We start from the raw sequence: 18,113 nt of genomic DNA, 5'->3' as shown, positions 1-18,113 counted from the left end.
AACTTGACTTAATCTAAGCAGTTCAAAATAAAACAAGACTTGATTTAGTGTAGTCTACAAGTTTAACGTATCTCTGCATCGGGGTGAAGGTTGCAACAAACTAAAAAAAATAAATTAGTCGTTTATTGCTATCTCGAACTGCGTGTGGTTGTCTTTGCGCAGTGGCGATATCGTAGCTGATGAGGTTTATCCGAGGAGCGATTATTGCTAGTTGAAAACTATACCCAATACCCCGCCCGATGGCTTAAAAAGCTTTCGCGGCAATATTTGACCGGTTTTAAGAAATCGTTATCCAGACAACATCTCTTTCACAACTATGTCGAAAATCTACTTTCTTCTATAGATTAGTTGTTTTATGTTTCTTTTGGTAAAGTTTGTCAAACTAAATATAGATTCAGTAGCAAAATTGTCTTTTATGGCATCCCAAGAGTTCCCTGGCACAGCAATTCTTAGTCGCAGTAACTTCCGTTATAAACATAAAATGCTAAAACCTCGTTACTCTGGTCTCATTTCACAACGTGTAAATCTTTCGCCTTTTACTAAAGATTTCCGTGAAGTGGGACATTGCAATGAGTCTTTAGTTATTTCTTGCATCTGCAGACATGTTCTGCAGTTTTACCGAAAAATGAGTTAAACTTGACTTAATCTAAGCAGTTCAAAATAAAAGAAGACCTGATTTAGTGTAGTCTACAAGTTTAACGTATCTCTGCATCGGGGTGAAGGTTGCAACAAACTAAAAAAAATAAATTAGTCGTTTATTGCTATCTCGAACTGCGTGTGGTTGTCTTTGCGCAGCGGCGATATCGTAGCTGATGAGGTTTATCCGAGGCGCGATTATTGCTAGTTGAAAACTATACCCAATACCCCGCCCGATGGCTTAAAAAGCTTTCGCGGCAATATTTGACCGGTTTTAAGAAATCGTTATCCAGACAACATCTCTTTCACAACTATGTCGAAAATCTACTTTCTTCTATAGATTAGTTGTTTTATTTTTCTTTTGGTAAAGTTTGTCAAACTAAATATAGATTCAGTAGCAAAATTGTCTTTTATGGCATCCCAAGAGTTCCCTGGCACAGCAATTCTTAGTCGCAGTAACTTCCGTTATAAACATAAAATGCTGAAACATCGTTACTCTGGTCTCATTTCACAACGTGTAAATCTTTCGCCTTTTACTAAAGATTTCCGTGTAGTGGGACATTGCAATGAGTCTTTAGTTATTTCTTGCATCTGCAGACATGTTCTGCAGTTTTACCGAAAAATGAGTTAAACTTGACTTAATCTAAGCAGTTCAAAATAAAAGAAGACCTGATTTACTGTAGTCTACAAGTTTAACGTATCTCTGCATCGGGGTGAAGGTTGCAACAAACTAAAAAAAATAAATTAGTCGTTCATTGCTATCTCGAACTGCGTGTGGTTGTCTTTGCGCAGTGGCGATATTGTAGCTGATGAGGTTTATCCGAGGCGCGATTATTGCTAGTTGAAAACTATAACCAATACCCCGCCCGATGGCTTAAAAAGCTTTCGCGGCAATATTTGACCGGTTTTAAGAAATCGTTATCCAGACAACATCTCTTTCACAACTATGTCGAAAATCTACTTTCTTCTATAGATTAGTTGTTTTATGTTTCTTTTGGTAAAGTTTGTCACACTAAATATAGATTCAGTAGCAAAATTGTCTTTTATGGCATCCCAAGGGTTGCCTGGCACAGCAATTCTTAGTCGCAGTAATTTCCGTTATAAACATAAAATGCCAAAACCTCGTTACTCTGGTCTCACTTCACAACGTGTAAATCTTTCGCCTTTTACTAAAAATTTCCGTGAAGTGGGACATTGCAATGAGTCTTTAGTTATTTCTTGCATCTGCAGACATGTTCTGCAGTTTTACCGAAAAATGAGTTAAACTTGACTTAATCTAAGCAGTTCAAAATAAAACAAGACCTGATTTAGTGTAGTCTACAAGTTTAACGTATCTCTGCATCGGGGTGAAGGATGCAACAAACTAAAAAAAATCAATTAGTCGTTTATTGCTATCTCGAACTGCGTGTGGTTGTCTTTGCGCAGTGGCGATATCGTAGCTGATGAGGTTTATCCGAGGCGCGATTATTGCTAGTTGAAAACTATACCCAATACCCCGCCCGATGGCTTTAAAAGCTTTCGCGGCAATATTTGACCGGTTTTAAGAAATCGTTATCCAGACAACATCTCTTTCACAACTATGTCGAAAATCTACTTTCTTCTATAGATTAGTTGTTTTATTTTTCTTTTGGTAAAGTTTGTCAAACTAAATATAGATTCAGTAGCAAAATTGTCTTTTATGGCATCCCAAGAGTTCCCTGGCACAGCAATTCTTAGTCGCAGTAACTTCCGTTATAAACATAAAATGCTGAAACATCGTTACTCTGGTCTCATTTCACAACGTGTAAATCTTTCGCCTTTTACTAAAGATTTCCGTGTAGTGGGACATTGCAATGAGTCTTTAGTTATTTCTTGCATCTGCAGACATGTTCTGCAGTTTTACCGAAAAATGAGTTAAACTTGACTTAATCTAAGCAGTTCAAAATAAAAGAAGACCTGATTTACTGTAGTCTACAAGTTTAACGTATCTCTGCATCGGGGTGAAGGTTGCAACAAACTAAAAAAAATAAATTAGTCGTTCATTGCTATCTCGAACTGCGTGTGGTTGTCTTTGCGCAGTGGCGATATTGTAGCTGATGAGGTTTATCCGAGGCGCGATTATTGCTAGTTGAAAACTATAACCAATACCCCGCCCGATGGCTTAAAAAGCTTTCGCGGCAATATTTGACCGGTTTTAAGAAATCGTTATCCAGACAACATCTCTTTCACAACTATGTCGAAAATCTACTTTCTTCTATAGATTAGTTGTTTTATGTTTCTTTTGGTAAAGTTTGTCACACTAAATATAGATTCAGTAGCAAAATTGTCTTTTATGGCATCCCAAGGGTTGCCTGGCACAGCAATTCTTAGTCGCAGTAATTTCCGTTATAAACATAAAATGCCAAAACCTCGTTACTCTGGTCTCACTTCACAACGTGTAAATCTTTCGCCTTTTACTAAAAATTTCCGTGAAGTGGGACATTGCAATGAGTCTTTAGTTATTTCTTGCATCTGCAGACATGTTCTGCAGTTTTACCGAAAAATGAGTTAAACTTGACTTAATCTAAGCAGTTCAAAATAAAACAAGACCTGATTTAGTGTAGTCTACAAGTTTAACGTATCTCTGCATCGGGGTGAAGGATGCAACAAACTAAAAAAAATCAATTAGTCGTTTATTGCTATCTCGAACTGCGTGTGGTTGTCTTTGCGCAGTGGCGATATCGTAGCTGATGAGGTTTATCCGAGGCGCGATTATTGCTAGTTGAAAACTATACCCAATACCCCGCCCGATGGCTTTAAAAGCTTTCGCGGCAATATTTGACCGGTTTTAAGAAATCGTTATCCAGACAACATCTCTTTCACAACTATGTCGAAAATCTACTTTCTTCTATAGATTAGTTGTTTTACGTTTCTTTTGGTAAAGTTTGTCACACTAAATATAGATTCAGTAGCAAAATTGTCTTTTATGGCATCCCAAGAGTTGCCTGGCACAGCAATTCTTAGTCGCAGTAACTTCCGTTATAAACATAAAATGCCAAAACCTCGTTACTCTGGTCTAACTTCACAACGTGTAAATCTTTCGCCTTTTACTAAAGATTTCCGTGAAGTGGGACATTGCAATGAGTCTTTAGTTATTTCTTGCATCTGCAGACATGTTCTGCAGTTTTACCGAAAAATGAGTTAAACTTGACTTAATCTAAGCAGTTCAAAATAAAAGAAGACCTGATTTAGTGTAGTCTACAAGTTTAACGTATCTCTGCATCGGGGTGAAGGATGCAACAAACTAAAAAAAATAAATTAGTCGTTTATTGCTATCTCGAACTGCGTGTGGTTGTCTTTGCGCAGTGGCGATATCGTAGCTGATGAGGTTTATCCGAGGCGCGATTATTGCTAGTTGAAAACTATACCCAATACCCCGCCCGATGGCTTAAAAAGCTTTCGCGGCAATATTTGACCGGTTTTAAGAAATCGTTATCCAGACAACATCTCTTTCACAACTATGTCGAAAATCTACTTTCTTCTATAGATTAGTTGTTTTACGTTTCTTTTGGTAAAGTTTGTCACACTAAATATAGATTCAGTAGCAAAATTGTCTTTTATGGCATCCCAAGAGTTGCCTGGCACAGCAATTCTTAGTCGCAGTAACTTCCGTTATAAACATAAAATGCCAAAACCTCGTTACTCTGGTCTAACTTCACAACGTGTAAATCTTTCGCCTTTTACTAAAGATTTCCGTGAAGTGGGACATTGCAATGAGTCTTTAGTTATTTCTTGCATCTGCAGACATGTTCTGCAGTTTTACCGAAAAATGAGTTAAACTTGACTTAGTCTAAGCAGTTCAAAATGAAACAAGACCTGATTTAGTGTAGTCTACAAGTTTAACGTATCTCTGCATCGGGGTGAAGGTTGCAACAAACTAAAAAAATAAATTAGTCGTTTATTGCTATCTCGAACTGCGTGTGGTTGTCTTTGCGCAGTGGCGATATTGTAGCTGATGAGGTTTATCCGAGGCGCGATTATTGCTAGTTGAAAACTATACCCAATACCCCGCCCGATGGCTTAAAAAGCTTTCGCGGCAATATTTGACCGGTTTTAAGAAATCGTTATCCAGACAACATCTCTTTCACAACTACGTCGAAAATCTACTTTCTTCTATAGATTAGTTGTTTTATGTTTCTTTTGGTAAAGTTTGTCAAACTAAATATAGATTCAGTAGCAAAATTGTCTTTTATGGCATCCCAAGTGTTCCCTGGCACAGCAACTCTTAGTCGCAGTAACTTCCGTTATCAACATAAAATGCTAAAACCTCGTTACTCTGGTCTCATTTCACAACGTGTAAATCTTTCGCCTTTTACTAAAGATTTCCGTGAAGTGGGACATTGCAATGAGTCTTTAGTTATTTCTTGCATCTGCAGACATGTTCTGCAGTTTTACCGAAAAATGAGTTAAACTTGACTTAATCTAAGCAGTTCAAAATAAAAGAAGACCTGATTTAGTGTAGTCTACAAGTTTAACGTATCTCTGCATCGGGGTGAAGGATGCAACAAACTAAAAAAAATAAATTAGTCGTTTATTGCTATCTCGAACTGCGTGTGGTTGTCTTTGCGCAGTGGCGATATCGTAGCTGATGAGGTTTATCCGAGGCGCGATTATTGCTAGTTGAAAACTATACCCAATACCCCGCCCGATGGCTTAAAAAGCTTTCGCGGCAATATTTGACCGGTTTTAAGAAATCGTTATCCAGACAACATCTCTTTCACAACTATGTCGAAAATCTACTTTCTTCTATAGATTAGTTGTTTTATGTTTCTTTTGGTAAAGTTTGTCAAACTAAATATAGATTCAGTAGCAAAATTGTCTTTTATGGCATCCCAAGAGTTGCCTGGCACAGCAATTCTTAGTCGCAGTAACTTCCGTTATAAACATAAAATGCCAAAACCTCGTTACTCTGGTCTCACTTCACAACGTGTAAATCTTTCGCCTTTTACTAAAGATTTCCGTGAAGTGGGACATTGCAATGAGTCTTTAGTTATTTCTTGCATCTGCAGACATGTTCTGCAGTTTTACCGAAAAATGAGTTAAACTTGACTTAATCTAAGCAGTTCAAAATAAAACAAGACCTGATTTAGTGTAGTCTACAAGTTTAACGTATCTCTGCATCGGGGTGAAGGTTGCAACAAACTAAAAAAAATAAATTAGTCGTTTATTGCTATCTCGAACTGCGTGTGGTTGTCTTTGCGCAGTGGCGATATCGTAGCTGATGAGGTTTATCCGAGGAGCGATTATTGCTAGTTGAAAACTATACCCAATACCCCGCCCGATGGCTTAAAAAGCTTTCGCGGCAATATTTGACCGGTTTTAAGAAATCGTTATCCAGACAACATCTCTTTCACAACTATGTCGAAAATCTACTTTCTTCTATAGATTAGTTGTTTTATGTTTCTTTTGGTAAAGTTTGTCAAACTAAATATAGATTCAGTAGCAAAATTGTCTTTTATGGCATCCCAAGAGTTCCCTGGCACAGCAATTCTTAGTCGCAGTAACTTCCGTTATAAACATAAAATGCTAAAACCTCGTTACTCTGGTCTCATTTCACAACGTGTAAATCTTTCGCCTTTTACTAAAGATTTCCGTGAAGTGGGACATTGCAATGAGTCTTTAGTTATTTCTTGCATCTGCAGACATGTTCTGCAGTTTTACCGAAAAATGAGTTAAACTTGACTTAATCTAAGCAGTTCAAAATAAAAGAAGACCTGATTTAGTGTAGTCTACAAGTTTAACGTATCTCTGCATCGGGGTGAAGGTTGCAACAAACTAAAAAAAATAAATTAGTCGTTTATTGCTATCTCGAACTGCGTGTGGTTGTCTTTGCGCAGCGGCGATATCGTAGCTGATGAGGTTTATCCGAGGCGCGATTATTGCTAGTTGAAAACTATACCCAATACCCCGCCCGATGGCTTAAAAAGCTTTCGCGGCAATATTTGACCGGTTTTAAGAAATCGTTATCCAGACAACATCTCTTTCACAACTATGTCGAAAATCTACTTTCTTCTATAGATTAGTTGTTTTATTTTTCTTTTGGTAAAGTTTGTCAAACTAAATATAGATTCAGTAGCAAAATTGTCTTTTATGGCATCCCAAGAGTTCCCTGGCACAGCAATTCTTAGTCGCAGTAACTTCCGTTATAAACATAAAATGCTGAAACATCGTTACTCTGGTCTCATTTCACAACGTGTAAATCTTTCGCCTTTTACTAAAGATTTCCGTGAAGTGGGACATTGCAATGAGTCTTTAGTTATTTCTTGCATCTGCAGACATGTTCTGCAGTTTTACCGAAAAATGAGTTAAACTTGACTTAATCTAAGCAGTTCAAAATAAAAGAAGACCTGATTTACTGTAGTCTACAAGTTTAACGTATCTCTGCATCGGGGTGAAGGTTGCAACAAACTAAAAAAAATAAATTAGTCGTTTATTGCTATCTCGAACTGCGTGTGGTTGCCTTTGCGCAGTGACGATATCGTAGCTGATGAGGTTTATCCGAGGCGCGATTATTGCTAGTTGAAAACTATACCCAATACCCCGCCCGATAGCTGAAAAAGCTTTCGCGGCAATATTTGACCGGTTTTAAGAAATCGTTATCGAGACAACATCTCTTTCACAACTACGTCGAAAATCTACTTTCTTCTATAGATTAGTTGTTTTACGTTTCTTTTGGTAAAGGTTGTCACACTAAATATAGATTCAGTAGCAAAATTGTCTTTTATGGCATCCCATGGGTCTTAGTCGCAGAACCTTCCGTTATAAACCTAAAATGCCAAAACCTCGTTACTCTGGTCTCACTTCACAACGTGTAAATCTTTCGCCTTTTACTAAAGATTTCCGTGAAGTGGGACATTGCAATGAGTCTTTAGTAATTTCTTGCATCTGCAGACATGTTCTGCAGTTTTACCGAAAAATGAGTTTAACTTGACTTAATCTAAGCAGTTCAAAATAAAAGAAGACCTGATTTAGTGTAGTCTACAAGTTTAACGTATCTCTGCATCGGGGTGAAGGTTGCAACAAACTAAAAAAAATAAATTAGTCGTTTATTGCTATCTCGAACTGCGTGTGGTTGTCTTTGCGCAGTGGCGATATCGTAGCTGATGAGGTTTATCCGAGGCGCGATTATTGCTAGTTGAAAACTATACCCAATACCCCGCCCGATGACTTAAAAAGCTTTCGCGGCAATATTTGACCGGTTTTAAGAAATCGTTGTCCAGACAACATCTCTTTCACAACTATGTCGAAAATCTACTTTCTTCTATAGATTAGTTGTTTTATGTTTCTTTTGGTAAAGTTTGTCACACTAAATATAGATTCAGTAGCAAAATTGTCTTTTATGGCATCCCAAGGGTTGCCTGGCACAGCAATTCTTAGTCGCAGTAACTTCCGTTATAAACTTAAAATGCCAAAACCTCGTTACTCTGGTCTCACTTCACAACGTGTAAATCTTTCGCCTTTTACTAAAGATTTCCGTGAAGTGGGACATTGCAATGAGTCTTTAGTTATTTCTTGCATCTGCACACATGTTCTGCAGTTTTACCGAAAAATGAGTTAAACTTGACTTAATCTAAGCAGTTCAAAATAAAAGAAGATCTAATTTAGTTTAGTCTACAAGTTTAACGTATCTTTGCATCGGCGTGAAGGTTGCAACAAATTAAAAAAAATAGATTAGTCGTTTACTACTATCTCGAACTGCATGTCGTTGACTTTGCGCAGTGGCGATATCGTAGCTAATGAGGTTTATCCGAGGCGCGATTTTTGCTAGTTGAAAACTATACGCAATACCCCGCCCGATGGCTTAAAAAGCTTTCGCGGCAATATTTAAACGGTTTTAAGAAATCGTTATCCAGACAACATCTCTTTCACAACTATGTAAAAAATCTGCTTTCTTCTATATATTAGTTGTTTTATGTTTCTTTTGATGAAGTTTGTCACACTAAATATAGATTCAGTAGCAAAATGGTCTTCTATGGCATCCCAAGAGTTCCCTGGCACAGCAATTCTTAGTCGCAGTAACTTCCGTTATAAACATAAAATGCCAAAACCTCGCTACTCTGGTCTCACTTCACAACGTGTAAATCTTTCGCCTTTTACTAAAGATTTCCGTGAAGTGGGACATTGCAATGAGTCTTTAGTTATTTCTTGCATCTGCATACATGTTCTGCAGTTTTACCGAAAAATGAGTTAAACTTGACTTAATCTAAGCAGTTCAAAATAAAACAAGACCTGATTTAGTGTAGTCTACAAGTTTAACGTATCTCTGCATCGGGGTGAAGGTTGCAACAAACTAAAAAACATAAATTAGTCGTTTATTGCTATCTCAAACTGCGTGTGGTTGTCTTTGCGCAGTGGCGATATCGTAGCTGATGAGGTTTATCCGAGGCGCGATTATTGATAGTTAAAAACTATACCCAATACCCCGCCCGATGGCTTAAAAAGCTTTCGCGGCAATATTTGACCGGTTTTAAGAAATCGTTATCCAGACAACACATCTCTTTTAAAACTATGTCGAAAATCTACTTTCTTCTATAGATTAGTTGTTTTATGTTTCTTTTGGTAAAGTTTGTCACACTAAATATAGATTCAGTAGCAAAATTGTCTTTTATGGCATCCCAAGGGTTGCCTGGCACAGCAATTCTTAGTCGCAGTAACTTCCGTTATAAACCTAAAATGCCAAAATCTCGTTGCTCTGGTCTCACTTCACAACGTGTAAATCTTTCGCCTTTTACTAAAGATTTCCGTGAAGTGGGACATTGCAATGAGTCTTTAGTTATTTCTTGCATCTGCAGACATGTTCTGCAGTTTTACCGAAAAATGAGTTAAACTTGACTTAATCTAAGCAGTTCAAAATAAAAGAAGACCTGATTTACTGTAGTCTACAAGTTTAACGTATCTCTGCATCGGGGTGAAGGTTGCAACAAACTAAAAAAAATAAATTAGTCGTTTATTGCTATCTCGAACTGCGTGTGGTTGTCTTTGCGCAGTGGCGATATCGTAGCTGATGAGGTTTATCCGAGGCGCGATTATTGCTAGTTGAAAACTATACCCAATACCCCGCCCGATGACTTAAAAAGCTTTCGCGGCAATATTTGACCGGTTTTAAGAAATCGTTGTCCAGACAACATCTCTTTCACAACTATGTCGAAAATCTACTTTCTTCTATAGATTAGTTGTTTTATGTTTCTTTTGGTAAAGTTTGTCACACTAAATATAGATTCAGTAGCAAAATTGTCTTTTATGGCATCCCAAGGGTTGCCTGGCACAGCAATTCTTAGTCGCAGTAACTTCCGTTATAAACTTAAAATGCCAAAACCTCGTTACTCTGGTCTCACTTCACAACGTGTAAATCTTTCGCGTTTTACTAAAGATTTCCGTGAAGTGGGACATTGCAATGAGTCTTTAGTTATTTCTTGCATCTGCACACATGTTCTGCAGTTTTACCGAAAAATGAGTTAAACTTGACTTAATCTAAGCAGTTCAAAATAAAAGAAGACCTGATTTAGTGTAGTCTACAAGTTTAACGTATCTCTGCATCGGGGTGAAGGTTGCAACAAACTAAAAAAAATAAATTAGTCGTTTATTGCTATCTCGAACTGCGTGTGGTTGCCTTTGCGCAGTGACGATATCGTAGCTGATGAGGTTTATCCGAGGCGCGATTATTGCTAGTTGAAAACTATACCCAATACCCCGCCCGATAGCTGAAAAAGCTTTCGCGGCAATATTTGACCGGTTTTAAGAAATCGTTATCGAGACAACATCTCTTTCACAACTATGTAGAAAATCTGCTTTCTGCTATATATCAGTATTTTTATGTTTTTTGGTAAAGTTTGTCTCACTAAATTTAGATTCAGTAGCAAAATTGTCTTCTATGGCATCCCAAGATTTGCCTGGCACAGCAATTCTTAGTCGAAGTAACTTCCGTTATAAACATAAAATGCCAAAACCTCGTTACTCTGGTCTCACTTCACAACGTGTAAATCTTTCGCCTTTTACTAAAGATTTCCGTGAAGTGGGACATTGCAATGAGTCTTTAGTTATTTCTTGCATCTGCAGACATGTTCTGCAGTTTTACCGAAAAATGAGTTAAACTTGACTTAATCTAAGCAGTTCAAAATAAAAGAAGACCTGATTTAGTGTAGTCTACAAGTTTAACGTATCTCTGCATCGGGGTGAAGGTTGCAACAAACTAAAAAAAATAAATTAGTCGTTTATTGCTATCTCGAACTGCGTGTGGTTGTCTTTGCGCAGTGGCGATATTATAGCTGATGAGGTTTATCCGAGGCGCGATTATTGCTAGTTGAAAACTATACCCAATACCCCGCCCGATGGCTTAAAAAGCTTTCGCGGCAATATTTGACCGGTTTTAAGAAATCGTTATCGAGACAACATCTCTTTCACAACTATGTAAAAAATCTGCTTTCTTCTATATATTAGTTGTTTTATGTTTCTTTTGATGAAGTTTGTCACACTAAATATAGATTCAGTAGCAAAATGGTCTTCTATGGCATCCCAAGAGTTCCCTGGCACAGCAATTCTTAGTCGCAGTAACTTCCGTTATAAACATAAAATGCCAAAACCTCGCTACTCTGGTCTCACTTCACAACGTGTAAATCTTTCGCCTTTTACTAAAGATTTCCGTGAAGTGGGACATTGCAATGAGTCTTTAGTTATTTCTTGCATCTGCAGACATGTTCTGCAGTTTTACCGAAAAATGAGTTAAACTTGACTTAATCTAAGCAGTTCAAAATAAAAGAAGACCTGATTTAGTGTAGTCTACAAGTTTAACGTATCTCTGCATCGGGGTGAAGGTTGCAACAAACTAAAAAAAATAAATTAGTCGTTTATTGCTATCTCGAACTGCGTGTGGTTGACTTTGCGCAGTGGCGATATTGTAGCTGATGAGGTTTATCCGAGGCGCGATTATTGCTAGTTGAAAACTATACCCAATACCCCGCCCGATGGCTTAAAAAGCTTTCGCGGCAATATTTGACCGGTTTTAAGAAATCGTTATCCAGACAACACATCTCTTTCACAACTATGTCGAAAATCTGCTTTCTTCTATAGATTAGTTGTTTTATGTTTCTTTTGGTAAAGTTTGTCACACTAAATATAGATTCAGTAGCAAAATTGTCTTTCATGGCATCCCAAGGGTTGCCTGGCACAGCAATTCTTAGTCGCAGTAACTTCCGTTATAAACCTAAAATGCCAAAACCTCGTTACTCTGGTCTCACTTCACAACGTGTAAATCTTTCGCCTTTTACTAAAGATTTCCGTGAAGTGGGACATTGCAATGAGTCTTTAGTTATTTCTTGCATCTGCAGACATGTTCTGCAGTTTTACCGAAAAATGAGTTAAACTTGACTTAATCTAAGCAGTTCAAAATAAAAGAAGACCTGATTTAGTGTAGTCTACAAGTTTAACGTATCTCTGCATCGGGGTGAAGGTTGCAACAAACTAAAAAAAATAAATTAGTCGTTTATTGCTATCTCGAACTGCGTGTGGTTGCCTTTGCGCAGTGACGATATCGTAGCTGATGAGGTTTATCCGAGGCGCGATTATTGCTAGTTGAAAACTATACCCAATACCCCGCCCGATAGCTGAAAAAGCTTTCGCGGCAATATTTGACCGGTTTTAAGAAATCGTTATCGAGACAACATCTCTTTCACAACCATGTAGAAAATCTGCTTTCTGCTATATATCAGTATTTTTATGTTTTTTGGTAAAGTTTGTCTCACTAAATTTAGATTCAGTAGCAAAATTGTCTTCTATGGCATCCCAAGATTTGCCTGGCACAGCAATTCTTAGTCGAAGTAACTTCCGTTATAAACATAAAATGCCAAAACCTCGTTACTCTGGTCTCACTTCACAACGTGTAAATCTTTCGCCTTTTACTAAAGATTTCCGTGAAGTGGGACATTGCAATGAGTCTTTAGTTATTTCTTGCATCTGCAGACATGTTCTGCAGTTTTACCGAAAAATGAGTTAAACTTGACTTAATCTAAGCAGTTCAAAATAAAAGAAGACCTGATTTAGTGTAGTCTACAAGTTTAACGTATCTCTGCATCGGGGTGAAGGTTGCAACAAACTAAAAAAAATAAATTAGTCGTTTATTGCTATCTCGAACTGCGTGTGGTTGTCTTTGCGCAGTGGCGATATTATAGCTGATGAGGTTTATCCGAGGCGCGATTATTGCTAGTTGAAAACTATACCCAATACCCCGCCCGATGGCTTAAAAAGCTTTCGCGGCAATATTTGACCGGTTTTAAGAAATCGTTATCGAGACAACATCTCTTTCACAACTATGTAGAAAATCTGCTTTCTGCTATATATCAGTCGTTTTATGTTTTTTTGGTAAAGTTCGTCTCACTAAATTTAGATTCAGTAGCAAAATTGTCTTCTATGGCATCCCAAGATTTGCCTGGCACAGCAATTCTTAGTCGAAGTAACTTCCGTTATAAACATAAAATGCCAAAACCTCGTTACTCTGGTCTCACTTCACAACGTGTAAATCTTCCGCCTTTTACTAAAGATTTCCGTGAAGTGGGACATTGCAATGAGTCTTTAGTTATTTCTTGCATCTGCAGACATGTTCTGCAGTTTTACCGAAAAAGTAGTTAAACTTGACTTAATCTAAGCAGTTCAAAATAAAAGAAGATCTAATTTAGTTTAGTCTACAAGTTTAACGTATCTTTGCATCGGCGTGAAGGTTGCAACAAATTAAAAAAAATAGATTAGTCGTTTACTACTATCTCGAACTGCATGTCGTTGACTTTGCGCAGTGGCGATATCGTAGCTAATGAGGTTTATCCGAGGCGCGATTTTTGCTAGTTGAAAACTATACGCAATACCCCGCCCGATGGCTTAAAAAGCTTTCGCGGCAATATTTAAACGGTTTTAAGAAATCGTTATCCAGACAACATCTCTTTCACAACTATGTAAAAAATCTGCTTTCTTCTATATATTAGTTGTTTTATGTTTCTTTTGATGAAGTTTGTCACACTAAATATAGATTCAGTAGCAAAATGGTCTTCTATGGCATCCCAAGAGTTCCCTGGCACAGCAATTCTTAGTCGCAGTAACTTCCGTTATAAACATAAAATGCCAAAACCTCGCTACTCTGGTCTCACTTCACAACGTGTAAATCTTTCGCCTTTTACTAAAGATTTCCGTGAAGTGGGACATTGCAATGAGTCTTTAGTTATTTCTTGCATCTGCAGACATGTTCTGCAGTTTTACCGAAAAATGAGTTAAACTTGACTTAATCTAAGCAGTTCAAAATAAAAGAAGACCTGATTTAGTGTAGTCTACAAGTTTAACGTATCTCTGCATCGGGGTGAAGGTTGCAACAAACTAAAAAAAATAAATTAGTCGTTTATTGCTATCTCGAACTGCGTGTGGTTGACTTTGCGCAGTGGCGATATTGTAGCTGATGAGGTTTATCCGAGGCGCGATTATTGCTAGTTGAAAACTATACCCAATACCCCGCCCGATGGCTTAAAAAGCTTTCGCGGCAATATTTGACCGGTTTTAAGAAATCGTTATCCAGACAACACATCTCTTTCACAACTATGTCGAAAATCTGCTTTCTTCTATAGATTAGTTGTTTTATGTTTCTTTTGGTAAAGTTTGTCACACTAAATATAGATTCAGTAGCAAAATTGTCTTTCATGGCATCCCAAGGGTTGCCTGGCACAGCAATTCTTAGTCGCAGTAACTTCCGTTATAAACCTAAAATGCCAAAACCTCGTTACTCTGGTCTCACTTCACAACGTGTAAATCTTTCGCCTTTTACTAAAGATTTCCGTGAAGTGGGACATTGCAATGAGTCTTTAGTTATTTCTTGCATCTGCAGACATGTTCTGCAGTTTTACCGAAAAATGAGTTAAACTTGACTTAATCTAAGCAGTTCAAAATAAAAGAAGACCTGATTTAGTGTAGTCTACAAGTTTAACGTATCTCTGCATCGGGGTGAAGGTTGCAACAAACTAAAAAAAATAAATTAGTCGTTTATTGCTATCTCGAACTGCGTGTGGTTGCCTTTGCGCAGTGACGATATCGTAGCTGATGAGGTTTATCCGAGGCGCGATTATTGCTAGTTGAAAACTATACCCAATACCCCGCCCGATAGCTGAAAAAGCTTTCGCGGCAATATTTGACCGGTTTTAAGAAATCGTTATCGAGACAACATCTCTTTCACAACCATGTAGAAAATCTGCTTTCTGCTATATATCAGTATTTTTATGTTTTTTGGTAAAGTTTGTCTCACTAAATTTAGATTCAGTAGCAAAATTGTCTTCTATGGCATCCCAAGATTTGCCTGGCACAGCAATTCTTAGTCGAAGTAACTTCCGTTATAAACATAAAATGCCAAAACCTCGTTACTCTGGTCTCACTTCACAACGTGTAAATCTTTCGCCTTTTACTAAAGATTTCCGTGAAGTGGGACATTGCAATGAGTCTTTAGTTATTTCTTGCATCTGCAGACATGTTCTGCAGTTTTACCGAAAAATGAGTTAAACTTGACTTAATCTAAGCAGTTCAAAATAAAAGAAGACCTGATTTAGTGTAGTCTACAAGTTTAACGTATCTCTGCATCGGGGTGAAGGTTGCAACAAACTAAAAAAAATAAATTAGTCGTTTATTGCTATCTCGAACTGCGTGTGGTTGTCTTTGCGCAGTGGCGATATTATAGCTGATGAGGTTTATCCGAGGCGCGATTATTGCTAGTTGAAAACTATACCCAATACCCCGCCCGATGGCTTAAAAAGCTTTCGCGGCAATATTTGACCGGTTTTAAGAAATCGTTATCCAGACAACACATCTCTTTCACAACTATGTCGAAAATCTACTTTCTTCTATAGATTAGTTGTTTTATGTTTCTTTTGGTAAATTTTGTCACACTAAATATAGATTCAGTAGCAAAATTGTCTTTTATGGCATCCCAAGTGTTGCCCGGCACAGCAATTCTTAGTCGCAGTAACTTCCGTTATAAACATAAAATGCCAAAACCTCGTTACTCTGGTCTCACTTCACAACGTGTAAATCTTTCGCCTTTTACTAAAGATTTCGGTGAAGTGGGACATTGCAATGAGTCTTTAGTTATTTCTTGCATCTGCAGACATGTTCTGCAGTTTTACCGAAAAATGAGTTAAACTTGACTTAATCTAAGCAGTTCAAAATAAAAGAAGATCTAATTTAGTTTAGTCTACAAGTTTAACGTATCTTTGCATCGGCGTGAAGGTTGAAACAAATTAAAAAAAATAGATTAGTCGTTTACTACTATCTCGAACTGCATGTCGTTGACTTTGCGCAGTGGCGATATCGTAGCTAATGAGGTTTATCCGAGGCGCGATTTTTGCTAGTTGAAAACTATACGCAATACCCCGCCCGATGGCTTAAAAAGCTTTCGCGGCAATATTTAAACGGTTTTAAGAAATCGTTATCCAGACAACATCTCTTTCACAACTATGTAAAAAATCTGCTTTCTTCTATATATTAGTTGTTTTATGTTTCTTTTGATGAAGTTTGTTACACTAAATATAGATTCAGTAGCAAAATGGTCTTCTATGGCATCCCAAGAGTTCCCTGGCACAGCAATTCTTAGTCGCAGTTAGGGATGTTCAAAGTAGAATATCGAATCCAATTTTGCCGTTTATTTCGGGTAATTGGAACCGATATAATTTAATGATTTGCCGCCGATTGTTGCGCCTAATTGTACAAACGCGTGTGGTAAGTTTGCCTGTCGCTGCGGCGACCAATTTATAGTGCTTGCTTTAAATGTAACCTGGTAGTGCAGTGTCAGCGTTTTTTCGGGCGACCAATTACTTCGCGTCTCGCGATAACGTTCGTCTATAATTAAGTGTCAATCAAGCCTTATTGGGCGAGCGACTAACGTGTAATGCCAGGTGCGGAGTGCGTGTAAATGCCAGGTGCGGAGCAATTTCCCTAAATGTGTAAGTTGCAAAAGTAACATTACATTGTAAAACTTGCTGGCCGTCCACAAAGTGCGCTATAGGGCTACTTAAGGTCAACTTTAGGCCAATATTCAGCAAGGTTAAGCAGTTATGCACAATGTAATTGTCAAGTATTGTTATGTCAATAGTAACTTTGAGATTTTTTTTATTATAATGTACACATGTTAGCAAATTGTTTGGGCGATTTCTTGCTGTGATTGTGGACCCTGTAGGGTATATTAAGATTAATCCCTTCCCCAAACAAAATCGAGGTTAAATAACTTAATAAAAATGTACTAGGATTCGCTATTCTGGATTCGTTATTCTAGATTCGAAACATATTATTCTAGAATACCTTGGGATCCTACTTTGAACATCCCTAGTCGCAGTAACTTCCGTTATAAACATAAAATGCCAAAACCTCGTTACTCTGGTCTCACTTCACAACGTGTAAATCTTTCGCCTTTTACTAAAGATTTCCGTGAAGTGGGACATTGCAATGAGTCTTTAGTTATTTCTTGCATCTGCAGACATGTTCTGCAGTTTTACCGAAAAATGAGTTAAACTTGACTTAATCTAAGCAGTTCAAAATAAAAGAAGACCTGATTTAGTGTAGTCTACAAGTTTAACGTATCTCTGCATCGGGGTGAAGGTTGCAACAAACTAAAAAAAAAAAATTAGTCGTTTATTGCTATCTCGAACTGCGTGTGGTTGTCTTTGCGCAGTGACGATATCGCAGCTGATGAGGTTTATCCGAGGCGCGATTATTGCTAGTTGAAAACTATACCCAATACCCCGCCCGATGGCTTAAAAAGCTTTCGCGGCAATATTTGACCGGTTTTAAGAAATCGTTATCCAGACAACATCTCTTTCACAACTACGTCGAAAATCTATTTCTTCTATAGATTAGTTGTTTTATGTTTCTATTGGTAAAGTTTGTCAAACTAAATATAGATTCAGTAGCAAAATTGTCTTTTATGGCATCCCAAGAGTTCCCTGGCACAGCAATTCTTAGTCGCAGTAACTTCCGTTATAAACATAAAATGCCAAAACCTCGTTACTCTGGTCTCACTTCACAACGTATAAATCTTTCGCCTTTTACTAAAGATTTCCGTGAAGTGGGACATTGTAATGAGTCTTTAGTTATTTCTTGCATCTGCAGACATGTTCTGCAGTTTTACCGAAAAATGAGTTAAACTTGACTTAATCTAAGCAGTTCAAAATAAAACAAGACCTGATTTAGTGTAGTCTACAAGTTTAACGTATCTCTGCATCGGGGTGAAGGTTGCAACAAACTAAAAAAAATAAATTAGTCGTTTATTGCTATCTCGAACTGCGTGTGGTTGTTTTTGCGCAGTGGCGATATCGCAGCTGATGAGGTTTATTCGAGGCGCGATTATTGCTAGTTGAAAACTATACCCAATACCCCGCCCGATGGCTTAAAAAGCTTTCGCGGCAATATTTGACCGGTTTTAAGAAATCGTTATCCAGACAACATCTCTT

The 18,113-nt window shown here is 37.6% G+C and overlaps 55 non-coding genes across 55 annotated transcripts; all 55 read left to right on the top strand.

Moving 5' to 3' along the window:
- The first annotated feature begins 150 nt into the window (after positions 1 to 150).
- On the top strand, positions 151 to 286 carry LOC146142266 (U4 spliceosomal RNA). The gene has a single exon (XR_014499953.1). It is a non-coding gene; the product is annotated as a U4 spliceosomal RNA (small nuclear RNA).
- A 209-nt stretch (positions 287 to 495) lies between these two features.
- Positions 496 to 614, top strand: LOC146142265 (U5 spliceosomal RNA). The gene has a single exon (XR_014499481.1). It is a non-coding gene; the product is annotated as a U5 spliceosomal RNA (small nuclear RNA).
- Positions 615 to 783: 169 nt separating this feature from the next.
- LOC146142264 (U4 spliceosomal RNA) lies at positions 784 to 919 on the top strand. The gene has a single exon (XR_014499811.1). It is a non-coding gene; the product is annotated as a U4 spliceosomal RNA (small nuclear RNA).
- A 209-nt stretch (positions 920 to 1,128) lies between these two features.
- On the top strand, positions 1,129 to 1,247 carry LOC146142263 (U5 spliceosomal RNA). The gene has a single exon (XR_014499516.1). It is a non-coding gene; the product is annotated as a U5 spliceosomal RNA (small nuclear RNA).
- A 169-nt stretch (positions 1,248 to 1,416) lies between these two features.
- LOC146142262 (U4 spliceosomal RNA) lies at positions 1,417 to 1,552 on the top strand. The gene has a single exon (XR_014499863.1). It is a non-coding gene; the product is annotated as a U4 spliceosomal RNA (small nuclear RNA).
- Positions 1,553 to 1,761: 209 nt separating this feature from the next.
- Positions 1,762 to 1,880, top strand: LOC146142261 (U5 spliceosomal RNA). Its single transcript, XR_014499529.1, has one exon. It is a non-coding gene; the product is annotated as a U5 spliceosomal RNA (small nuclear RNA).
- A 169-nt stretch (positions 1,881 to 2,049) lies between these two features.
- On the top strand, positions 2,050 to 2,185 carry LOC146142260 (U4 spliceosomal RNA). The gene has a single exon (XR_014499693.1). It is a non-coding gene; the product is annotated as a U4 spliceosomal RNA (small nuclear RNA).
- A 209-nt stretch (positions 2,186 to 2,394) lies between these two features.
- LOC146142259 (U5 spliceosomal RNA) lies at positions 2,395 to 2,513 on the top strand. The gene has a single exon (XR_014499515.1). It is a non-coding gene; the product is annotated as a U5 spliceosomal RNA (small nuclear RNA).
- A 169-nt stretch (positions 2,514 to 2,682) lies between these two features.
- Positions 2,683 to 2,818, top strand: LOC146142258 (U4 spliceosomal RNA). The gene has a single exon (XR_014499862.1). It is a non-coding gene; the product is annotated as a U4 spliceosomal RNA (small nuclear RNA).
- Positions 2,819 to 3,027: 209 nt separating this feature from the next.
- On the top strand, positions 3,028 to 3,146 carry LOC146142257 (U5 spliceosomal RNA). Its single transcript, XR_014499528.1, has one exon. It is a non-coding gene; the product is annotated as a U5 spliceosomal RNA (small nuclear RNA).
- A 169-nt stretch (positions 3,147 to 3,315) lies between these two features.
- On the top strand, positions 3,316 to 3,451 carry LOC146142256 (U4 spliceosomal RNA). The gene has a single exon (XR_014499692.1). It is a non-coding gene; the product is annotated as a U4 spliceosomal RNA (small nuclear RNA).
- A 209-nt stretch (positions 3,452 to 3,660) lies between these two features.
- LOC146142255 (U5 spliceosomal RNA) lies at positions 3,661 to 3,779 on the top strand. Its single transcript, XR_014499558.1, has one exon. It is a non-coding gene; the product is annotated as a U5 spliceosomal RNA (small nuclear RNA).
- Positions 3,780 to 3,948: 169 nt separating this feature from the next.
- Positions 3,949 to 4,084, top strand: LOC146142254 (U4 spliceosomal RNA). The gene has a single exon (XR_014499764.1). It is a non-coding gene; the product is annotated as a U4 spliceosomal RNA (small nuclear RNA).
- A 209-nt stretch (positions 4,085 to 4,293) lies between these two features.
- On the top strand, positions 4,294 to 4,412 carry LOC146142253 (U5 spliceosomal RNA). Its single transcript, XR_014499557.1, has one exon. It is a non-coding gene; the product is annotated as a U5 spliceosomal RNA (small nuclear RNA).
- Positions 4,413 to 4,580: 168 nt separating this feature from the next.
- LOC146142252 (U4 spliceosomal RNA) lies at positions 4,581 to 4,716 on the top strand. Its single transcript, XR_014499840.1, has one exon. It is a non-coding gene; the product is annotated as a U4 spliceosomal RNA (small nuclear RNA).
- A 209-nt stretch (positions 4,717 to 4,925) lies between these two features.
- On the top strand, positions 4,926 to 5,044 carry LOC146142251 (U5 spliceosomal RNA). The gene has a single exon (XR_014499480.1). It is a non-coding gene; the product is annotated as a U5 spliceosomal RNA (small nuclear RNA).
- A 169-nt stretch (positions 5,045 to 5,213) lies between these two features.
- On the top strand, positions 5,214 to 5,349 carry LOC146142250 (U4 spliceosomal RNA). The gene has a single exon (XR_014499763.1). It is a non-coding gene; the product is annotated as a U4 spliceosomal RNA (small nuclear RNA).
- Positions 5,350 to 5,558: 209 nt separating this feature from the next.
- LOC146142249 (U5 spliceosomal RNA) lies at positions 5,559 to 5,677 on the top strand. Its single transcript, XR_014499355.1, has one exon. It is a non-coding gene; the product is annotated as a U5 spliceosomal RNA (small nuclear RNA).
- Positions 5,678 to 5,846: 169 nt separating this feature from the next.
- On the top strand, positions 5,847 to 5,982 carry LOC146142248 (U4 spliceosomal RNA). Its single transcript, XR_014499952.1, has one exon. It is a non-coding gene; the product is annotated as a U4 spliceosomal RNA (small nuclear RNA).
- Positions 5,983 to 6,191: 209 nt separating this feature from the next.
- On the top strand, positions 6,192 to 6,310 carry LOC146142247 (U5 spliceosomal RNA). Its single transcript, XR_014499479.1, has one exon. It is a non-coding gene; the product is annotated as a U5 spliceosomal RNA (small nuclear RNA).
- Positions 6,311 to 6,479: 169 nt separating this feature from the next.
- Positions 6,480 to 6,615, top strand: LOC146142246 (U4 spliceosomal RNA). Its single transcript, XR_014499810.1, has one exon. It is a non-coding gene; the product is annotated as a U4 spliceosomal RNA (small nuclear RNA).
- Positions 6,616 to 6,824: 209 nt separating this feature from the next.
- LOC146142245 (U5 spliceosomal RNA) lies at positions 6,825 to 6,943 on the top strand. The gene has a single exon (XR_014499477.1). It is a non-coding gene; the product is annotated as a U5 spliceosomal RNA (small nuclear RNA).
- A 169-nt stretch (positions 6,944 to 7,112) lies between these two features.
- Positions 7,113 to 7,248, top strand: LOC146142244 (U4 spliceosomal RNA). The gene has a single exon (XR_014499982.1). It is a non-coding gene; the product is annotated as a U4 spliceosomal RNA (small nuclear RNA).
- Positions 7,249 to 7,440: 192 nt separating this feature from the next.
- On the top strand, positions 7,441 to 7,559 carry LOC146142243 (U5 spliceosomal RNA). Its single transcript, XR_014499378.1, has one exon. It is a non-coding gene; the product is annotated as a U5 spliceosomal RNA (small nuclear RNA).
- A 169-nt stretch (positions 7,560 to 7,728) lies between these two features.
- On the top strand, positions 7,729 to 7,864 carry LOC146142242 (U4 spliceosomal RNA). The gene has a single exon (XR_014499873.1). It is a non-coding gene; the product is annotated as a U4 spliceosomal RNA (small nuclear RNA).
- A 209-nt stretch (positions 7,865 to 8,073) lies between these two features.
- LOC146142241 (U5 spliceosomal RNA) lies at positions 8,074 to 8,192 on the top strand. The gene has a single exon (XR_014499497.1). It is a non-coding gene; the product is annotated as a U5 spliceosomal RNA (small nuclear RNA).
- Positions 8,193 to 8,361: 169 nt separating this feature from the next.
- LOC146142240 (U4 spliceosomal RNA) lies at positions 8,362 to 8,497 on the top strand. The gene has a single exon (XR_014499893.1). It is a non-coding gene; the product is annotated as a U4 spliceosomal RNA (small nuclear RNA).
- Positions 8,498 to 8,706: 209 nt separating this feature from the next.
- On the top strand, positions 8,707 to 8,825 carry LOC146142239 (U5 spliceosomal RNA). Its single transcript, XR_014499503.1, has one exon. It is a non-coding gene; the product is annotated as a U5 spliceosomal RNA (small nuclear RNA).
- Positions 8,826 to 8,994: 169 nt separating this feature from the next.
- Positions 8,995 to 9,130, top strand: LOC146142238 (U4 spliceosomal RNA). Its single transcript, XR_014500018.1, has one exon. It is a non-coding gene; the product is annotated as a U4 spliceosomal RNA (small nuclear RNA).
- Positions 9,131 to 9,341: 211 nt separating this feature from the next.
- Positions 9,342 to 9,460, top strand: LOC146142237 (U5 spliceosomal RNA). Its single transcript, XR_014499492.1, has one exon. It is a non-coding gene; the product is annotated as a U5 spliceosomal RNA (small nuclear RNA).
- A 169-nt stretch (positions 9,461 to 9,629) lies between these two features.
- LOC146142236 (U4 spliceosomal RNA) lies at positions 9,630 to 9,765 on the top strand. Its single transcript, XR_014499871.1, has one exon. It is a non-coding gene; the product is annotated as a U4 spliceosomal RNA (small nuclear RNA).
- A 209-nt stretch (positions 9,766 to 9,974) lies between these two features.
- On the top strand, positions 9,975 to 10,093 carry LOC146142235 (U5 spliceosomal RNA). Its single transcript, XR_014499606.1, has one exon. It is a non-coding gene; the product is annotated as a U5 spliceosomal RNA (small nuclear RNA).
- A 169-nt stretch (positions 10,094 to 10,262) lies between these two features.
- LOC146142234 (U4 spliceosomal RNA) lies at positions 10,263 to 10,398 on the top strand. Its single transcript, XR_014499981.1, has one exon. It is a non-coding gene; the product is annotated as a U4 spliceosomal RNA (small nuclear RNA).
- Positions 10,399 to 10,605: 207 nt separating this feature from the next.
- LOC146142233 (U5 spliceosomal RNA) lies at positions 10,606 to 10,724 on the top strand. Its single transcript, XR_014499354.1, has one exon. It is a non-coding gene; the product is annotated as a U5 spliceosomal RNA (small nuclear RNA).
- Positions 10,725 to 10,893: 169 nt separating this feature from the next.
- Positions 10,894 to 11,029, top strand: LOC146142232 (U4 spliceosomal RNA). The gene has a single exon (XR_014500012.1). It is a non-coding gene; the product is annotated as a U4 spliceosomal RNA (small nuclear RNA).
- A 209-nt stretch (positions 11,030 to 11,238) lies between these two features.
- On the top strand, positions 11,239 to 11,357 carry LOC146142231 (U5 spliceosomal RNA). The gene has a single exon (XR_014499387.1). It is a non-coding gene; the product is annotated as a U5 spliceosomal RNA (small nuclear RNA).
- Positions 11,358 to 11,526: 169 nt separating this feature from the next.
- Positions 11,527 to 11,662, top strand: LOC146142230 (U4 spliceosomal RNA). Its single transcript, XR_014499886.1, has one exon. It is a non-coding gene; the product is annotated as a U4 spliceosomal RNA (small nuclear RNA).
- Positions 11,663 to 11,873: 211 nt separating this feature from the next.
- Positions 11,874 to 11,992, top strand: LOC146142229 (U5 spliceosomal RNA). Its single transcript, XR_014499353.1, has one exon. It is a non-coding gene; the product is annotated as a U5 spliceosomal RNA (small nuclear RNA).
- A 169-nt stretch (positions 11,993 to 12,161) lies between these two features.
- On the top strand, positions 12,162 to 12,297 carry LOC146142228 (U4 spliceosomal RNA). The gene has a single exon (XR_014499980.1). It is a non-coding gene; the product is annotated as a U4 spliceosomal RNA (small nuclear RNA).
- Positions 12,298 to 12,504: 207 nt separating this feature from the next.
- On the top strand, positions 12,505 to 12,623 carry LOC146142227 (U5 spliceosomal RNA). The gene has a single exon (XR_014499352.1). It is a non-coding gene; the product is annotated as a U5 spliceosomal RNA (small nuclear RNA).
- A 169-nt stretch (positions 12,624 to 12,792) lies between these two features.
- Positions 12,793 to 12,928, top strand: LOC146142226 (U4 spliceosomal RNA). The gene has a single exon (XR_014500010.1). It is a non-coding gene; the product is annotated as a U4 spliceosomal RNA (small nuclear RNA).
- A 208-nt stretch (positions 12,929 to 13,136) lies between these two features.
- Positions 13,137 to 13,255, top strand: LOC146142225 (U5 spliceosomal RNA). Its single transcript, XR_014499597.1, has one exon. It is a non-coding gene; the product is annotated as a U5 spliceosomal RNA (small nuclear RNA).
- Positions 13,256 to 13,424: 169 nt separating this feature from the next.
- On the top strand, positions 13,425 to 13,560 carry LOC146142224 (U4 spliceosomal RNA). The gene has a single exon (XR_014499892.1). It is a non-coding gene; the product is annotated as a U4 spliceosomal RNA (small nuclear RNA).
- A 209-nt stretch (positions 13,561 to 13,769) lies between these two features.
- LOC146142223 (U5 spliceosomal RNA) lies at positions 13,770 to 13,888 on the top strand. The gene has a single exon (XR_014499386.1). It is a non-coding gene; the product is annotated as a U5 spliceosomal RNA (small nuclear RNA).
- Positions 13,889 to 14,057: 169 nt separating this feature from the next.
- On the top strand, positions 14,058 to 14,193 carry LOC146142222 (U4 spliceosomal RNA). The gene has a single exon (XR_014499885.1). It is a non-coding gene; the product is annotated as a U4 spliceosomal RNA (small nuclear RNA).
- Positions 14,194 to 14,404: 211 nt separating this feature from the next.
- Positions 14,405 to 14,523, top strand: LOC146142221 (U5 spliceosomal RNA). Its single transcript, XR_014499351.1, has one exon. It is a non-coding gene; the product is annotated as a U5 spliceosomal RNA (small nuclear RNA).
- Positions 14,524 to 14,692: 169 nt separating this feature from the next.
- On the top strand, positions 14,693 to 14,828 carry LOC146142220 (U4 spliceosomal RNA). Its single transcript, XR_014499979.1, has one exon. It is a non-coding gene; the product is annotated as a U4 spliceosomal RNA (small nuclear RNA).
- Positions 14,829 to 15,035: 207 nt separating this feature from the next.
- On the top strand, positions 15,036 to 15,154 carry LOC146142219 (U5 spliceosomal RNA). The gene has a single exon (XR_014499350.1). It is a non-coding gene; the product is annotated as a U5 spliceosomal RNA (small nuclear RNA).
- A 169-nt stretch (positions 15,155 to 15,323) lies between these two features.
- On the top strand, positions 15,324 to 15,459 carry LOC146142218 (U4 spliceosomal RNA). Its single transcript, XR_014500009.1, has one exon. It is a non-coding gene; the product is annotated as a U4 spliceosomal RNA (small nuclear RNA).
- Positions 15,460 to 15,670: 211 nt separating this feature from the next.
- LOC146142217 (U5 spliceosomal RNA) lies at positions 15,671 to 15,789 on the top strand. The gene has a single exon (XR_014499542.1). It is a non-coding gene; the product is annotated as a U5 spliceosomal RNA (small nuclear RNA).
- A 169-nt stretch (positions 15,790 to 15,958) lies between these two features.
- On the top strand, positions 15,959 to 16,094 carry LOC146142216 (U4 spliceosomal RNA). Its single transcript, XR_014499891.1, has one exon. It is a non-coding gene; the product is annotated as a U4 spliceosomal RNA (small nuclear RNA).
- A 941-nt stretch (positions 16,095 to 17,035) lies between these two features.
- LOC146142215 (U5 spliceosomal RNA) lies at positions 17,036 to 17,154 on the top strand. The gene has a single exon (XR_014499349.1). It is a non-coding gene; the product is annotated as a U5 spliceosomal RNA (small nuclear RNA).
- Positions 17,155 to 17,323: 169 nt separating this feature from the next.
- Positions 17,324 to 17,459, top strand: LOC146142214 (U4 spliceosomal RNA). Its single transcript, XR_014499829.1, has one exon. It is a non-coding gene; the product is annotated as a U4 spliceosomal RNA (small nuclear RNA).
- A 208-nt stretch (positions 17,460 to 17,667) lies between these two features.
- Positions 17,668 to 17,786, top strand: LOC146142213 (U5 spliceosomal RNA). Its single transcript, XR_014499271.1, has one exon. It is a non-coding gene; the product is annotated as a U5 spliceosomal RNA (small nuclear RNA).
- Positions 17,787 to 17,955: 169 nt separating this feature from the next.
- LOC146142212 (U4 spliceosomal RNA) lies at positions 17,956 to 18,091 on the top strand. Its single transcript, XR_014499958.1, has one exon. It is a non-coding gene; the product is annotated as a U4 spliceosomal RNA (small nuclear RNA).
- The last annotated feature ends 22 nt before the right edge of the window (positions 18,092 to 18,113 follow it).

This window comes from Ascidiella aspersa, chromosome 5, assembly GCF_963924565.1.
Source record: "Ascidiella aspersa chromosome 5, kaAscAspe10.2, whole genome shotgun sequence".
Taxonomy (NCBI): Eukaryota; Metazoa; Chordata; class Ascidiacea; order Phlebobranchia; family Ascidiidae; genus Ascidiella; species Ascidiella aspersa.
The sequence above is the reverse complement of the archived record's forward strand: the minus strand, read 5'-3'. Positions and strand labels throughout refer to the sequence as shown.